Below are 19,063 nucleotides of genomic sequence, written 5' to 3'. Positions count from 1 at the left end.
TATGTAACATATGGACGGTAATATGAGTGTTTCCTTGTCTGCCTCTTGATGACAAGGGTCAATTCATTGACACTCACTTCTTAAAAATCACATGACTAGACTCTCATCAATGGCGTAGCCTTGCAATAACAACACCGGACAAAAAAAAAAAAAAAAAGTATGGTTGTTGAGTTAACGTCTAGTACGTGCTAATATATTGAATTTGACCGGGCAAGGCAAAAGTTTGATTTGGCAAGGTGGAAAATTAATGATTTGGAAGAATGCAAAATACGTTACATTAGCTGTTGTACAGTGGACATATTTGACTTCTTTTCAAATTGGCTTGAATCAGAGACTATATTGGTATTTTGTCACGGCTAAAGACTGACCTTTCTATACAGGCCTATTGCAGATGTGCCCTAACATTCTTTTTCTGCTCCTGTCAGTAGAAGTAGACTGGATGGATGTGCGCTCTATGCACGATAAAAACGCGAGCCAAATTTTTGGAAATATTCAGTATTAAGAAATACTTAACGATAAATCCTCCCATACTACTCAATTTCAGTTGTTAATTGTGGGAAAAGAAGAGTAAGCTTTATTGGATAATCTGTTTTACATATGATATCCCTTGCTTTTGGAAGTAAAGCAGTCCTGCTGAGCAGATCATCAAACAAGCACAAGTCTCCATCACCAGGTGCCAGAAAAAATAAAGACTTGTCAGGCAATATAGCCTGTTAAATGCCACTAGGGCTGTAGAAGCACATTCTTATGCATTTATCTCGGAGCTAAAGCAGTACTGCATTACTTTAGGTTTTCAAAATCCAGATTTATGGTACATTGCCAGTATAGAGTTTGAATATTCTTGACTAAATCCGTGCTGCTCGTGATAATAAAAATCGAAAGATCGAAAGATTAAGCTTAAATGATTCAAATAAGTATTTTAAATTATTTATTTATATAAGGGGAACGATTTAAAAACCATCAAGGGTAGATACCTGGTTTCAGAATAGCATTGAAGAAGCTAAAATTTAAAATAGTTTTGATTGGTTATAAATTGTTTTGGCCATGTTTTCCAAAACTCCATTTGTGTTATGTCATAGTTTGTTGTTACTTCTCAGTTAGTAGATATTTTACTATTCTAAAAGATGATATTAAGTAGTGAGCTTTTTTTGAGCTTTTGTTTTTAAATATTCAGTTTTCTGTTTGAAATGTAAGTTTTAGTCATTTTATGTGCTGTAATTTTCTATTTAGTTCGAATGTATTCTTATTTCAGTTTTATTTTTTAGAAATTGTAAATGTAATACTTCAGCTTGAACTTATTTTATTTCAGTTAGTTGCCAATGCAACATTAGCTCACACTGTAACAAGTGTTTTCCTTCAATGTATCTTTGTTTTGTTTAGTATATTAAAGTTAATAGAGCTGCAAATTAGATCCCCTGTGTCGAGTGTTTAATTTGTAAATGAATAATTGCCGAATTCAAAACAGCAATTGAAAGGCGCTGTGACCGACACTGACCATACAACTTCGATTTTCCCGGAACATACAATGACGTCACTAATCATTGGTATATCTGATATATTTTTGATGGCATAAGAGCATCATTCAAGTTTCTGCACAGCCCTATCTCCAGCCTACTGTATTATTCTGTCACATATGTAGCTACGCTGAGTCCAAATATCATTCAGTTGATCGGTGATATTCTCTCTCACTGACGGCGTCGCTGCCTCTTCATTACATGATTTCTGACTGATCTAACTCCTGCTGCTCATGTCTCTCACTTTCCTGATTAGTATAAGCAGAATTGTCCAGGAGTGCAGTTCTTCAGAAACACCATCAGCTTTATTATGTATATGAAAAAAAAACACACTCGCTCTGTCTCACTTTATCTCACACGCGCATCACCATGTAATGCACTTGTTGATGCTGGATTGTTTGAAAACAAATACCAGAACAAAAAAGTCCAAAATCTATCATTTTCTAGAATAGGATCTGCCAGGATCCAGCTCAAATTAACACTGTCTGTGCCTCACCTCGGCTTATTCCTCATCTTGACTGTGACTGAACACCATTCCGAGGAAAGGATTTAATCATGGATCTAGCAGCAGTTCCACTTCACCTATCACATGGGTTAATGAGCTGATGAGTTGAATCAGGTGTGTTTGATTAGGGAGACAAAGAAAACGTGCAGTGTTGGGGGTACTCCAGGACAGATTTGAGAACCACTGACCTAGAGGATACCGTACCCCGCCTTTCGGGAGTGGGGAGTTATGTAACGTTCAGTTTGGTTTCTGTTTAGTTTTCATGAACTTCTAGTTTTTAACGCTTTGTTTCCAGTGTTTCCTTTTTTTCCTCATGGTTTCTAGAACGGCTACTTTGGTTGTCATAGCGACTCATTATTTGATTGATTTGATCCACTTGATCCTTGTTTTGTTTATTGATTTTGCTTGGTATATATTGCCCTCAGTTCTGTCTTTGTCTGGCATTGTTTGATTTAGCTCACATTGTTACGAGCGTTTGCCTTCATTGCATCTTTTGTTTTGTTTAGTATATAAAAGGTAACAGTGCTGCAAATTAGATCCTTTTTGCCTCACCTCGTCCTCTTCCTCATCCTGACTGTGACAATAGTAGGGTCACCACTTGCATGCCAAATTGCTGTCAACAGGTCTGTATGGCTGGACTGTGTGTTTTCACTGTATTGTCTTTTTTGTGATAGGAAGTGAAGAAGAGGGGTTTTCCCCACTGAGAGAAATTAATGTGTTGTCCTCCTCCAGGCAAAAAAAAAAAAAAAAAAAAAAAAAAAGAAAAGAAAAGAAAAAAGTAGCACCTAACAGCAGTCTTTTTAACATGGCAAGATATCAGAAAAAAGCAAAAACACCATTGTGAATTCAAATGATTTAAGCAGTTATTTTTAAAAGGAAATTCTTCAAAAACTATGAAACGGATTACAGTTTTCCACCCTACATGCCAATGTCATGTGCCATTTTCAACAAGACATGCTTTATAGAGAGTGATCATTGGTATATCTGATATATTGCACTTTCAACTAAATGCCCCACTAAAATTGCCTTTTTATGTTAAATGACAAATATGTGTGGATCACAACCTGGGAAAAATAGATCCGCAAAACAATGGCAAAGAAAAATATCAAAGGTACCATTACTACATGAAGTAGTATGACAAGCATGCAGTGTGTGTCTTTTATGCAACTTAGTGGCTGCAAACCTCTTTTTTATGCAAACAAGGTGCACTAAGTCATTTTTTCCCCACTTTTCCACTGAAAAAATAAAACGACTAGTACTTTCGAAAAATATGTTTACAATGACATACTCCCCCATAAATGATATAACTGGCTTAAAAAAGTCAATCTATTCTGCATAAGAGATCCCGTCAAGGTGGCTGCCATGTTGAGATCATTAGACCACACAAACACACTTTCACTTGTTGAATCAATTCATTGTTTCATTCAAATCATCAATCATTGAAATTGTGTTTCTAAAATTGAAAATTGCATTGGTAGGGTTTTTAGCACAATGCCTCCATGCCAGTAGGCGTAACTAAAAAAGTTCAAGCCAAGATCACTGCGGTATCAGTTGTTAATGTTAAGAGCCAGTAAAACAGAACTAAAGAAACTCTAAAATTCCCTACACTACTCCACTAATATAGTCAACTTTATAAATGAATGAAAGCGAGTGAGCAAATTCAGGCACTGAGTGCATCGGAAGTGCTGTAGATCTTCTAGTGAGACTAGGGAATTCATTCAGAGGTGCATCGTGGGATTGAATGAGCATGCTCGATAATGTCCACAATGGCATCATATAGTACACTATATATAAGAGGTGATTTTGGACACATTATTATTATCCCAAATAACTATAAATGGCATATGCAATAGTCAGGTCATCTCTAAATAATCAGTTTAAAGTCGGCATGAAATGGAAGTTGCAATAGTTTTTTCTTCCCTACTGTGACGTATATCTGGGTGAAACAGCTTCTCGAACAAGAAAAAATGTAGGATGGGACTTGATTTTGTCCATTTGGAATTGATTGAATCGTTTAGGTTTGCATTTTTTAGTGACAGGTTGTGTCACCCTAGAGCCAGTAAACACGTCATCAGAGAAGAGAAGAGAAGAATTTAAAAAAAAAAGAGATGTGCATGGATAAATCATTTATAATAGGTTGTTTGCATATGACATCACGTTACTGCGTTGCCATGGCGCGAAATGCAGATGGAGGGCAGGAAGTGATTTGCTACATTTAGGAAGCACTATAACAAACTCAAAATGCCTATGTTTTGCGTATTTATGGTTGCTCAAATTGATCAAACCGAGAAACCTGTAGGAATGTTTATCGTGTACCAAAAGTTGTTGTTCATAAGGGGGAAAAAATGCAAGAAATTGACCGAAAAACGCCAGAAAAAATGGCTTGCAAACCTACGTCTGCGGTCGGGAATCGGTAAATGCCCGTGTGTGCAGTGATCACTTCATCAAAGGTCAGTTAATACAACTTATGTGGCTATGTTTGTGTAACGTAACTCACACACACACACACACACACACACACACACACACACACACACACACACACACACACACACACACACACACACACACACACACAGTTACCAGTTTCCGAACTTTGTAAAGTCAAAGTAATTGTTTCTTCTTTTCTTTGAGTTTGTAAGTCACCCCTGTAACTGAAGACAAACGCGTAACATTAGCAAAGCTACCTACAAAGTGTTTTGAGGGTGCTGCCTTCAGCGCTTTAGTGGTGTTTCGGCGGACCTTTGAGAGTGGTTAACCTAATAACGTAAAGTAAACAGCCGTAAAAGTAACGTCGAGAAGCGCCGCAACGTTGAATGGTTGTTAGGGTTAACGTTACGGATTAATCCACAGGACAAAATAGAATGACAGCCTCGATGACAGGCAAATCTTTCAATTCAGTTGAAAAATCACTCCTCTTCATAACGCAAGAATATGTTTAGATTTTTTGTCTTTATCTTTCTCTTGTAATAGCATCTAAAGTAGTACAGTACAGACTTTCCTCCATCTCGTCCATTCCGCTCTTCACTTCCTGCCCTCCATTTGAATTTCGCGCGTCATCACAATCACGTGACTGCAAACCACCTATAAATACTGCAATAATCTATTAAAAAAACATGAATGGTAAATTTTGATTTTATGATGACTTAAGATTATCTATAAATTAAGGCTCTGTATGATAAATCAACCAAATCCTTTTTGATCGGCCACTATAAATTCCACAGCTGCTGATGCAATAATTGTTCATGACATTTGATGTTTTCTTCCATGGGGAAATCTTTATGTTCGTCCATTTCTAAGTTTGTTTATATAATGTTTAAGGTTTCAAGACATGGCTTTGTCCGTCTTTTTTTTTTTTTTTTTTAATGTCACCCCTAAATGTGAAAGATCATTCAACAAATCATAGGCCAGAAAGTGTTTAGTCACAGCAGAGGTTTCCCAAACTATGACAGAGTTCTCTTATCTTTGTTAACAGATAAATTGTTTTGCTTTACTACTATTTTTACCATGTTTGGAGCTTTGGAGACTGCTTTTCCTGGCTCCAAGTCCAAGTTACTACAGTTACTGAGGTTTGTTTAACGATGGGAACAAGTTCAGAGAGATCTCTCCTCAGACAGTTCTGTCTGTGTTAATGTCATTGATGGAAATGGTTTCTCCAGTGCATATAAAGTGATATTAAGAAGGTTTTCTCTCAGGTGCCCTTGCTACTAAAGTCTTTAATGTGTAGTAATCACATTTAATCACATGTAATCATAATCCACACTTCTATTAGTGTGGATTATGTTTCTCAGAATAATTACAACATCCTCATTACAACATGCGGGCCTATGACAAAACAAGACATTAACTGTGAGTTTCTTTGTGTATTCCTTTTCTTGTGGTTCCATCTGGATTTACTCTGGTACAGTGTGATGTTCAGGGTCATAGGTCAGCTAAAGGTTCGTCATTCTAACACACAAAGGGTTAAAAGGTGACCTAATAGAGACAACCAAAGAGTTAAACTTTTGAAATGTAAAACATTGGTAGAGTACAGGTATATGTCTATACTGAAAAATATTTCAATATTAAAATATTTTTAGGTAGAGTCATATTGCAAACTTTCAGATATGTGACCCTGGACCACAAAACCAGTCACATGGGTAAATTTTCTGAAATTGAGATTTATACATCATCTGAAAGCTGAATAAATAAGCTTTCAATTGGTGTGTGATATGACAATATTTGGTCGAGATACAATTATTTGAAAATCTGGAATCTGAGGGTGCAAAAAAATCTAAACATTGAGAAAATCGCCTTTAAAGTTGTCAATTTATGTTCGCGCTTTTGCTGCATCCACTCATAAAAATATATTTACAGTAGGAAATTTACAAAATATCTTCATGGAACATGATTTTTACTTAATATTCAAAAAAAAATTGCCATAAAAGAAAAATCAATAATTTTGACCTATACAATGTATTGTTGGCTATTGACACAAATTTACCCTTGCGACATGTGACTGGTTTTGTGATCCAGGGTCACATATGACCCTGACAACCAAACACTTCACATACATAGAGACCTATTCATTGTAAGACATCTAGTCAGAGAAGATACCACTGGCTCCACTGTGTATGAGAAAACAACTATAACAGAACATGCATATTTTTCACTGCTTTTTCACTGTATTCAGAAAGCATATAAGACTAGAAATATTACTGCATTGGCTATTTAGCAACATTTCAACAAGTGCAAGCAACTTTTAGTGCATTGCTGGTTCACTTGAAGGCCATGGAAAGAACAATAAGGAAGACATTCTGCATATCCTGCTTTGTGCTCCTCTTGGACACAGTGTAACTTCAGATGTAAGGCTAAAGACTGAGAGTGAGGCAATGTGTAAAGATACCAAAACAAAGCATACATTTATTTATGTGCTTACAGAAGCTCTGTTCTAGCTTCCTTATAAAGTCACCATGTAATCTTTTGATGGAATATTACAGTATTTATTATATATGATTTATCCATGTGTAACATCCTACTCGACCCGCTCTGAGCAGAATTTGAACCGGGGTCACATCTCTTACTGGCCTACGTCCATTACACACACACCCCTAAACCTTGAGCTAACAAGGACAGTAAAGGACATAACAGCTAGCATCAGCCGCTAGCATGCCTCTTGAGGCCAGGGGAGTGAGGTTTACATGCACAGCTCTTACTGGCCAAGTTACACAAGCATATCATTTTTTTTTAATTCATGTGCCCTCATAATTTTTGATCAAAATAACTTCCCCTCCCTTTTGCAGCAACATCTCTTCTCTGGTGATGCGTTTACTGGCGTGAGGGCGGGGCAACCTGTCACTCACATGACATCACAGCAATGGCAAATCACAATGATCCAACCATTCAACCAATTCCCAATGGACAAAACCAAGTCCCGTCTTACATTTTTTTCTTGTTTGAGAAGCTGTTTCACTCAGATATATCACAATAGGGAAGAAAAAAACTATTGCAACTTCCGTTCCAACTTTAAGGCTGTATTCTAACTGTCATGGGACCTCAAAAGTGACTGATTTAGAATGATTTGCAATTGATTTTAATGTGATTTGATGTTTCAATAAGCATAAAAATACAAAGCACTCACACAAATATTGGTAAAATAGTGATTTTTTTTAAACAAATGTTGTGTTGAATGACCTAAACAAGGATGCTAGTGCGTCTGTCGGGATGAGGGGAGTGAGTTTTGCCTGCACAGCTCTTACTGGCTGGCCTCCGTTACATATGGAAACAGCTGAAAAAATCAAATATATGACCCTGGACCACAAAACCAGTCACAAGGGTAAATGTTTTGAAATTGAGATTTATACATCACCTGAAAGCTGTATGGTTTGTTAGGATAGGACAATATTTGGCCGAGATACAACTATTTGAAAATCTGGAATCTGAGGGTGCAAAAAAATCGAAACATTGAGAAAATCGCCTTTAAAGTTTATGTTCACGATTTTGCTGCATCCACTCACAAAAAAATATTTGTTTACATATTTATACGGTAGGAAATTTACAAAATATCTTCATGGAACATGATCTTTACTTAATATCCTAATGATTTTTGGCATAAAAGAAAAATCGATCATTTTGACCCATGCAGTGTATTGTTGGCTATTGCCACAAATTTACCTGTGCGACATGTGACTGGTTTTGAGGTCCAGACTCCAGGGTCACATATGAGATTTGCACCAGTGAAAACACAGTGCTACTGTTTGTGGAAAACCACGTGAAGTGAAGAGGTGAAAAGATGAGCCCAGCAAGTCACTAAAAGCATGCTGGCATGATTTTCAGTGCAGTGACGCATTATTGATTTTCAGTCGAATGTAATGAAAAATGAATCTTCTGGTTAAGTGCTTTGGCGAGACCCAAACACCATGCAGATGTGGTAAAACATGATGTCATGGCTTTACTCTTCGGGATGTTGGAAGTCAAAACTTATCTGGGCCTGTAACCGCTAGACACACCTTGCATAAATTCATAAAAAGAGCTAAAAGTCATTTACATTTTCCAGCCACTTTATTTCCAGGAAACAAGCTTATGTCTGTTGCACACACACAAAAAAAGGCTTGCTATTGGAATGAAAGCCAAAGGAAAAATGGTGGGTGAAACTGACCAGCGGTAGAGCTGCAGTCAAAACAAAGACTGAGGTGATGCAGATTTGTGTGTCTGGTTGAGTTCAAACACTAAAACGTTGGATCCCTAGAGTACAACGTCAACCAGTTATATGTTAGGCTGTCCACTGACGTATTTTGCACCTGGAGTGGCTACATTTGTTTGGTCTGCTAAACGCAATGATGCTGAAATAGCAGAGTAGAAAATAAAATAATAAATGAATCGAGAAACATCAAAGTATATGATATTTGTGATAAAGCAGTGTTTTCAAAGCATGCACGACTGTTTAAATTCAGCTTTAAGATAAAGAGAGATGTGATTTACTAAAGCAGAGATGGCACAAACAAACGTACAATCTTGCCTTCTCGTAGGATGAGTTTACTTGTGCAAGTTTCTTTTCATCAACATGTGAGGTCAACGTTTGGTATACAGGGATGGGAATAATCCCTACTCCAGTCTAAAACAACATTCTCATGGTCATCTTTGGAAGAGCTTGCTAGGTTTTTTGCCAAGTTTTCATTGTCTCATTAAACAAGACAGTATCACGGCTTACTGTATGATTTGTTTGAAATTAGAGAAAGACCTCAAAGCGAACCACCCTATGCGATATTTGATAAAAGCTGATACGCCCTCGCGGAAAGCTTTTTCTAAATCAAGACCCGCTGAGCATGTACATGCAGCAGGCCAGAGGGTCGAGCGCGGTTATAATATCAAGAGAAACTGGGAGTGTGATACTCTTTGTTTTTGGAGACAATGAAGTCATGCGGCACGGTTTCACTTAAATTGATGGGTGACAGATTTAAAGACACTGAAATCGTTAAATTGTAATGGATTCTTTGTTGAATAAGCCAAACAAAAGCACAGAAATTATGATGGATTTTCAATCACCATCAACACTGCCAACATGCCTTAAAAAGTCTCTGAATAGAAAAAGCCAAAATGGTCAATTATGGGGACACGGTGTAATACTGGAAATCTTTCATTACCAGCCATTTCTTTTTGAAGGATTGAGTACAATTTATCTAAACCCTGTGGTGTACAGTTTCTTTGGCTCTGTCTTGTTGCTTTGGAAGTTAGAGAGACATAACATTTTGTATCTTTTTCATCATAGCATACAGAACCGGGACTCACTCGGATGTCACCCCTTAATCGGAAACTATATAAAACATGCCCATCTCCACCTTACGATTAACTCACTCATGTATTATCATGTACACTAAAAAAATCTACATCATCAATATTTTACATTGACATTGACTGACATTCACTAATGCATTCCTGTATTTTTTATTTACAAGATGTGTTACTCGTGCTGTAATGTTGCGCCTGGTCTACTGGCAAACAGTCTGAAAAGATCACCTCAATGATAAAGGCCCGTTTACACCAAGAACAATAACTCTATAACAATAACTGTATTAGCGTCCACACCAATGGATGACAACCGTCTGTTTATTTTAAGCGCACGCTGCAGTTTAAATGCTCAAGCTCTTTAACATCGAGTGGATTCTGAATTTCTTTTTCTGAAAGTGATTTCAGTAATATCATTACTTTATGGGCAATTCCACGCAAAACGGTCACATCCATAACGCCATCTAAATACCATGGCATTGTGTTGGTGTTATGGATGTGACAGTTTTGCACGGAATTGCCCTTGTGTCTTTATTGTTATAGTGTGTGTGGACTTCCCTATTCTCAATTAGAATGATTATTAAAACTTTATAGTTATAGTTTTCACTCTCAGTGTGACCAGGCCTTAAGTCTTCCCATACAAAAAAGACGTTTATTCAACTGTCCTGCTATTAGTAAGCTTCTTTTAAACTAAAATAAGAAAGTACACTCTCAGTCTACTTTTTATGTACTTTTCAGAAATATATTTTATGTACTTCTTAGAAATATACTTAAAATTATTTAAGGATACCTGACTTATAGGTCTACTGACAGAAAAATTCTAAGTAGGCTATATTTGGCCTATAATTGTACTCAATCTTTTGATCGAGATATACTTTAAAGTATAAATTGAGTATTCTAAGTATACTTGGCTTGTAGTTGTGTTTACTCTTTTGATTGAGCAGTCAATAAAATACTTTTTCACATAGTTTTACATACTGTCTTATAAACTTGCATTGTTTGAAAATATGTTCCTAATTCTAAGTATGAGAATTTGTGTGTATCCACTGGTAGTGTACATAAGAATTTACTTCAAATCTACTTAACTCTCTCCCCGCCATTGTCAGAATTTTCTGGAAATCCATGTTTTCACTGTTGGTAGGGGGTGCTATTGCGCATCTTCTAAAAGAGTACAGAATCTCCGGATCAAAAGACAGGCGAAGAAGCATGAAACAAGCGTTAGAAGCATTGCTTATCCACGTGTAAAATAACACAATCATCAAACATTATACAGCATATAAATCAAAACTGCATGACATTACTGAATGAAATGTCGACCCAGGGCGAGGTACAGGACTGTGAAGCTTTGAGGGTGTTGATGGACTCAATCTACTCTAACACTAAAAACACGATTTTCTCAGCTTTTTGTTCAAAATGTTCCTTTTTTTATTAAACTTACCTACTTTCATGGATGAGAAATATACTTGAACTTACTTAATAAAATGAACTTGAAGTATACTTATTTTTTGGAAGGGTTTCCTCATCCACTTGCCCTGTTGTCAGAAGCAGCACAATGGCGTTGAGTGTATCAGAAATAGGTTGAAATATCTGTCTATGGCGCTATGCAATGTGTCCAGTGTAGACTTCAGTTCTTTTTTTTGTCACTATGTACCATTCCACTCATCCTGACAATGACAGCTTAAACGAGTAGGTCATCATGAACAAGGTGGTCAGGGTTTTAGTTGAGTCAGGAAAGGGATCTTGGTGCGAGCCAACAGCTTTTGTCGCAACCATGTTTACAGTCCACTGCAGCGATAAAGTGACACTGAATTATTATCATTATTTGGTGGATTGTAATTAAAAGTTCTGTCAATGTGCTATATGGTAAATTAAAACAAAATGTAACTAGTGGGATTTAATAGATTTCAAACTGAATTGTTTGCGCCAAATTTCAAAACCCTAAACTTTTATGAAGGTACATTCTTAGACAGACACCATGTCATCAGATACAAGCCAAACCAGGAACTTTAAAACAACCCGCAAATATTCCTCTACAGTTTGTTGACTTGACAGTTTTTGCAGAAGTTACATGATGAAAAAAACAGTGGGGGAATAAATCTCCAAAAACATTTTGATTATAGGAAAAGGATTTATGATAGTTAACATTTAAAAAACACAGGCCAACTGAATGAAGAACCTGCGTATACAGTATCTGCTCTACCAATCACCATATCTTGTGATTTTCAGCTGGACTGCTTATGGCACATACAGTAACAGACATGCACAAGTTTATCCTGCTGCACGTGTCCATGTAGCTCATCTGGTAGCACTTGGCACTATAGCAACATTATATGGGTTTGAGTTCCGGAAAATTCACATACTAAAGCATGTAACTTAAATGCATTGTTCAACATAGGCTCATTGGCAAAAACGTGCCACTATGTTTGCAAAACTCAAAAAACTTACCTACCTATAAATTTATTTTACTGCAGATTCCAGCTGAAATGACTGAAATTCCAGATAAAACTCCAACAACTTATTTTTGCTTTTTCACAAAAACGTGCTTGTTAGTCCACTTGGTACAGCGTTGCACTTGCGATTTGAAGCACTTGGCTACGAGTCCTGTGAAACACAAGAGCTCAAAGACTCGTAGAAGCAAGACAAAATGGGATGGTAGCTTCAGCCAATGTATGTTTAGTTTATATTTGCTTTTGTTAACACTATCGGTTCGGTTTAGTGTTGGAGGTATGTTATTTTCAAACGTGATAGATCGCCACTCACTGGTCACTTCATTTCCGAATTGCCGTGGCACGTACATCAACCAATAAAACAAAACATTGCCAGATTCACGTTCTTCTGTTTCTGATAAAACTGAACACACTTTTAGCGCCACTCACTGAATATTTTACTTTTAAAAAGTATCACGAATCGTACAATAAGCAACACAATATCTTTTTGCAGAAATTTCGCCACAGGCGCGTTTTTCCAAACAAAAGACGTTTGCAATATGCTAAATATGCAAATACAAACTACTACGACAGAAATGTTGCTGTTTTTTCCCCACTGCTATAGTATATAGAGTAGGGTACACAGCAATAAAAGGGTGTTACATGACAGATGAAAGTGTAATAAAAAGATAATGAATTCATATTTATAGAACATTTTATCAGATGCAGTTCCCATACAGGAAAATTGGAATCTCTTTTGCAGAAAGTTTCTCTTCTTTTGTTTCACTTTGAAAAAAATCTCTCCATTTGAATCATCTCAGAGTTAAACAATACTGGGCAACTTGAATTAGAAAGTAAGTGCTGTAATCTTGACACAGACAGAAGTTTATAAAACACAATATTCCTTTCTTCATCCCCTAAATCACCCTGGACATACAACATTTTCTGCAGTCATCTCTAATATTTTTAGCCACGTGAAAAGAAACATGTACAAATAACAAAGAACGAAAGCCACACATCATTGGGGAGTGCATCTGACATACAACATTAAGTTAGAATTGCGCATATGCAGTGTGATTTGGATACATGCTCTTGAATTAGCCATGACAGGTAGAAAACCTTGGCTAGGGAACAAGGCTGAAACCGCCAGCTGCCAAAGCTGAAAGTCATCTTTCATCTGCTGTCTAGACAGCCTCAGGCCCTCTTTAGCCGCAGCCAATCGGCTTGCTCATTTTCACAACCAAGGGAGATCTGCGAGACCACGCTGACCCACACTGCACACTTTTATTCCCACCAAGGCCAGACAAGAGATGTGCTCCAAAGCGACTATAAACATGTAAAATGTCAGATCGTTCTGTCTTTTCTCCGACATTTATCTTCACACACCAACCAGAGTACAATGGCATTTCAAATCAATGGATGGTTTTTAGTTCATCTGAAAACCTAAACTGAATCTTTATGGTTTTCTTTCTTCTGTGGAATGTACAATTGATTTTTATTGTATAGACAAAAACAGCTGAAACACTCTTCAAAATATCTTTTTTTGTGACAAACATTACATTAAACAAACATTAAAAATGTAGTCTTTTTGGCAGCTAACTGAAATAGGTTTAAGTTGAAGCAGTTAATTTAATTTAAAGTTAATAAAAACTAAAACTTAAAAAAATAAATTATAATATTTAAACAAAAAACAAAACTAATAAAAATGACAAAACATATAACTCAACTGCAATGTTTTTAACTAAAATTAAAATGACAACAATAGAAGCTAATTCAAAATATAGGAACTATAATAGGCTATTACTAAAATAACTGAACTATACTCTTGGAACCGTAGTTTTTGTACATGTCTGTGATTTTGTACATGTATTTGTGCTTGATGTTGTATTAATGGACAAATTCGTTCTCAGAAGAAAAAAAAACCCTCTAAGTTTAGGCCTTGGGAGCATTTCATGTTTACTCGTCCCTGCGGCGTTTACATCAGAACCTCTTGTGAAATGTCTGAGGATGGCCACGAAGCCAACTGCCCCCGCGCTTATAAGGTCCTGGCATCAAAGATGGCCATAAATGTCTTATATATATATGAGTGAATATTTTGGCTGTGCAGGAATGTAGTATGTTAAAAATAGATATAGTAGCAGGGAGATGCATGATCATGTTCCCACACCTCAGCTTTATTTGCTGTGGACTGTTCACCCTCCTAACGTGCAGGTGTTGTTTCTTATATCTGTACAAGATGTTTAATACGTAGCTCCATGTAGTGTCTAGATTAAAGTTATTATGGGGATTCCTCTAACTGCACCAAGGTTGCAGTTAGACCTGGCTTTGTATAACACTGTTTACACTTGATCTCGGTTTAAGAGCTCACTTTTGTATGTGCACTTGTCAAACCTGACAATGAGATTCTTTGAAACCCCAGAAAGGCCCATGTGAAAGCATGTATCTAGACAACATTGTGGGAAAACATCTTTTCTGGACCACCCCCTTTTCCTCATCTGATCAGAGCGTTTGAGACTAGTTGCTTTGAATTTATGGAATTATAGTTTAAACTGAACACTATCATAAAAAAAAAACATCTTATCCTTTGAATGGCACTTTAATATTCTTCTTAAAGCCCCTTATAGTCAATCATTTTATCCCTAAAAAACTCATATTTGATCACCAAAATGACATAATTAAGCATTTTTTCTTGAAAAAAAAAAATTCTTCATGCCTTAAAATAGCTTGAATGTAACTCTACACCCTTGCCTCATTTAGTATAGCGGGTCTATGAATATGCAAATTAGCCCCGTCTCCACTCGTTGACGTGATTGGTTACAAGGTGGTTTGTGATGTCAGGAACACCAGCGATTTCAAACCGCTTTTTTGAGACTGTCTTTGGTTCACAGCAGTTTTAAGGAGAAAATTCTCAGCAATGTTGTTGACTTATGTCTATGTCACCACATAGACATATAAACAATATTAAAACCTTGATTTTCACCACAAGGGGACTTTAACAAAATTACAGGACAGTGTAAGAGAAGACATGTAACATCTAGACAAAAGTTGAGCATGGCCAGAAAACAATGTGAAACATATGGGCATTTCACAACACACGCCTATGACGTGGATAAGCCACTATGTATTGACACTCCACCTTATGTTTACATCTAAATTGATCTCAATAAGAACTGGATGTTCAAGTTTTTGAGAACAAAACTAATGATTTCCATACTGGAAAAAAATCACTGAGATAAGTCTGGTCCTTTCGATGACTACAAACAAAAACAAATGATCAGTGACTGTTCGAATCAAATCACCGCTTCAGCGTAGCTCTCAAATTCGAGCCCTGAGGGCAGATGCAGGTTTTGCTAGTCTCGAGGCAGTGGTGTTTTAGTTTCATTCACACACCGATGACTGCTAAGTGATTTTCCTAGACATGCTGTTCCCTGCCAGAGAAGAAACTAAAGCCTTGGGGTGGAGTTCACAGCTGTGAGTCTGTGTCTAAACACATGGGCCGAAAGCACACTGATGAACTCCATGATGTGTAGCCTCTTTTGCGTCTAACCCTGTTGGCATCAGTAGGGCTTCCACGAGGCCGCGGAGAGGGATCGCGAGGGGAAACTTGGAATGAGGCAATAAGAAAATAAATGTTTCGTCTGAAAAAAAGTGGCCTTCTTCAAAACAGTTCTCTACTCTCAGTCTATCCCTCACAAATGAGAAGTGATTGTTTGTTTGACTGTGTGATCATTAACCGTGGTCTAATTACCTGGGGCAGTGGTGACTGTTGATGTTGTAGATTAGCTTTTGGATTCGAGTGATCTAAAAGACCTGAAATAACATGGGGAGAACACATTTCTTGATGGCTGAGTGAAGTTCCCTTGTCAAAGAAGAATCCTCGGTCAAATAGTGAGACCACAGACATCTTTTCTGTTAAATGTGATGGCAGAAGCATGTGTGGTGTGCATTAATGAACATCTGTCCAGGAGTGTGCATCAGTAAAACCAGAGCAGGTGCAGTGAGGTCATAGTAAAGGCTGTTTATTAGTGTGTTCATACTGAATTTGGATTAGCCTGTTGATGGATGTTGATGTTTTGATGTAGGGGGAGAGTGAATTTGCTTTGACTGTGCGTTACCTGACTTGTGGCTTAATGACACAATTGACAAAGTTGCCTTAAAGCTGTGGTATATGTGGAATCATACCTGCCCCCTCAATGCCTCATGTATACCTGCATGTATGTATATGTACGTGTGTGTATATATATTTTCTTTCAGAGCGGTGTACCAGTCTTGACATATGGAGTAGATCTAACATTGTTTTCCCACAGAGAGCACAGACTGTCTCATAAAAACCAGCAGCTTTCACAACGTACTGTAGTTGTATATTGGTTTAATTTCTCACAATTGTAGCTTGTGAAGGCTATCACTTCCAAGAAAGTTTGGAAACCACTGGCGTTTGTGGAGAGGAGGGGGCTGCTTCTGCGTCACGTTGCTTTAATTTGTCCTCAGGCTGCCAAAGAAAATGATTAAACTGCTGAGGGGGTTTTGCTCTTGGCTCGCCAATTGCTGTGGCACACTATATTGGCTTGACGCTGAACAAGTGCAATCTGTACAATTTAATGAATTATTATAAATAAGACAAAGAAAATAAAGTTGAGAGCAATAGCCCTAAAGTATAAAAAACACTGGACTTCCTCCAGCCATTCTTGAATGTCCTAATTACTTGACCATTTAAGACAGTGTAAGACTATTGTTGTATTGTAAATACATACTTTATGGTGCAACCTAATACCAGTTTACAGTCTATAAAAACAAACTCAGCTTTAATATATATGCATGCTTTTGCATGGCGTATTGCATTTTGCAAAAGAAGAATAACAAGAATATATGTAATATGCAGTGCATATGGATGCTAAGCATAATAAGGTAGAAGAGACCCAGGGACTGTAACATGACTTGAGTTGTATTACACGACAGTCCTCAAATCTGATTGGTCGAGCAGCACTCCAAAAGTGAGACTTTCAGTATTTGTATCACCCCACTTGTCTGTGTTTATTCCAGAAGGACATAGTTTGTGAACTGGTGGTTTGTGAACACTTTTAGACATACACTCGTGAATCCCCACCGCCATTTTGAAGTGTGTTCAACTTCGTCAAGTGGACGTGGGAAGTTTATTTGGAGAGACGCTCGATCCCTCGATTTTGACCGAGTGAGCGAGTCAACTCAACATGTACACTTCGGGCAGAACCATAGACCCCAACACACCATGACTGTGACGTCACAGCAGATCACACTTAATTTACTCCCACCCCACACAACTCTAGTGTGGAATTTTGGAGTTATTTTGACATTTAACCGCATTAAATACTTGTAGTAACCTTAAGCTGACTGTTTTTTTACACAGTAATCCATTCCAATGTGCTACTTTTCCTTTGATTTTCTATGTAAACACATGCTAGTCGGACGTGTATGACCGTTGCGCTCACGCACATGAGTGCCGCGTTTTTCAGAAGCCGTGTCAAGTTAAAAGAATTTCAACTTTTACATGCAGTGCCGATCATCAATGTCAGTTCCAAAACAGTGAACAAATCAGAAGACCCCAGAGGCGGGGCAATCATGCAAGCTTTTGTTCACAGTAGCAAGTTAGCATGGCAACTGTTGTGTCAGAAGATGGGGTGAACCCAGTTAGATCTCTGTCTTGTCATTCGCTGAGCAACAACAGTTTTTACCAAGGTCCAGTAAGATAATTTTTTTTACCGTCAAAAATATTAGCTATCTATTCTGCTGTTTGGCTATTTCCGTTATTGCATCACGTCCAGTGTTGCCAGATGTACGATAATTATCGTATTTGTACGATAATTTTGACCTCTGTACGATGTACGATCAATAATGGAAAAAATCCTATAATGTACGATAATTTCAGAACTGTGTGACACTTCAAATTATGGTTGTTGTAATAGGACTTCTCATTGATCTAGCCGTGGATTCTACGTCTACCGGGGGAAGAACGTGTAGAGAGAGGGAGCGAGAGACCTTGCGTGTGTGTGCTAGTGTGCCTCACGAAGTGTCGTTGACTCGTGTACGATAATTTTCTTCCAAATACGATAATTTTGAGCTTCTGGTACGATACTTGGACATTTCCAATCTGGCAACACTGATCACGTCTCAAAAGCGCGTCTCGAGTCCCACTTTTTTAAAAACCATTCCTTAGCACTGCGTTTTGGACGCAAAGATGCGTTCAGTGTGAACAGCCCCTTAGGGTGTTCCATTAAACACATTGCAAGGGTTCTGCCAGTAGTGGCCATTCATGCAACGTAGGCAAGGCAGCCCTGTGGTACAAATCAGTCACTGCATAATTCACTCAAGTGATTTGTTAAAAAAAGCTGAATGATGCAATAACAAATTAAGTGATAAATAAATTCAAATAAATTCCTGATCGCCTTTTGCGATCATTTTTCCTTATTAGTTGTAGGGTGGTAAGTTGTAACAACAGCAGCTCTCTTTGTTCTTGATAAATAATTTACAATTTAGGGATACATTGTAGATTTCTAAATGACTGTAATTTGAAGTAAATGAATATGGGGCTGTCCAGCACTAACAGTTTTAGATTTTTAAACTAAATTAATTACAACACTCCCTGGTTTAATCCTCATATATTTGTAAATTTGGAGCCTTTTTATTGGCCATTGCAATGGACTAAGCTGCATTTTGGGGTCACGGGAATATTCACTTGCTTATCTTGTGTTTTCTTTTCTACTCACGCCAGCTGTGCAAACTAAAAGCAGATGTTTTGATTAAGCTTGCTTGAATCTGCCAGGAAATGGATAAAAGAAACGCAGTATTACGTCTCAGATGATGTCACGCTTCAGGTGACT

The sequence above is a fragment of the Squalius cephalus genome (genome assembly GCF_949319135.1).
Source record: "Squalius cephalus genome assembly, chromosome: 25".
Lineage (NCBI taxonomy): Eukaryota > Metazoa > Chordata > Actinopteri > Cypriniformes > Leuciscidae > Squalius > Squalius cephalus.
This window is presented reverse-complemented; position numbering follows the sequence as displayed.